This window comes from Buceros rhinoceros, unplaced genomic scaffold (genome assembly GCF_000710305.1).
Source record: "Buceros rhinoceros silvestris isolate BGI_N320 unplaced genomic scaffold, ASM71030v1 scaffold12660, whole genome shotgun sequence".
Lineage (NCBI taxonomy): Eukaryota > Metazoa > Chordata > Aves > Bucerotiformes > Bucerotidae > Buceros > Buceros rhinoceros.
This window is the reverse complement of record NW_010389088.1, coordinates 40,762-41,351: the sequence shown is the minus strand read 5'-3', so window position 1 is coordinate 41,351 and position 590 is coordinate 40,762. Positions and strand designations below refer to the sequence as shown.

Genomic DNA, 590 nt, shown 5'->3' with positions numbered 1-590 from the left:
CGTTTTCCCTACACCGCAGAACAGATTCAGCTGATGTTTGCTAGAACGTATTAGAAGTGAACTGGAGAAAAAAAAACCAAGGAGAAAACGTAGTGACTGGTTAGTTGTTTTGTGAAATTGTGTGCAGTGTGTACACAAATAACTCCTTGTTGTCAGGTAAGGATATCTGACAAGAGTATACCGAAACAGTGGTACTGGAAGTGTTGTCGTGGTTTAGGGGAAGAAACATCCCCCTCAGAGATTATGGTAAGTGCAGTTAATAAGAAATGGCTTGTAAAAGGGAGAAAAACCCCACATTTGATGCATAATTTAGCTGCCAGTGTTAAAATTGAAGTGATACTTCTGGTGTTGGCAGACACTGACGGGGGCACGCTAACTCAACTGGCACTAACCCTAGAACGTGTTTTCTGATTTTCCCTTTGAGGAGGACAGATGGGTAGACTGATTCGTGGAAAAAGTCCGTATTCAAATGAACTAAAGAATATTAAAAATGTACAGAATGCCACAAAATATGAACTAGATTCTCATGTGAACATCTTATTTTCTTCTCAATTTATCCTTAAGCGTGCTGAACAATCTGCGTATCTCCA

General features: G+C 39.8%; 1 protein-coding gene across 1 annotated transcript in view; it reads left to right on the top strand.

Annotated features, from left to right (window-relative positions):
* CCDC34 (coiled-coil domain containing 34) overlaps positions 1-590 on the top strand; it is an 11,286-nt gene that overhangs the window by 9,191 nt on the left and 1,505 nt on the right. The gene's annotated exons all lie outside the window — the stretch shown is intronic.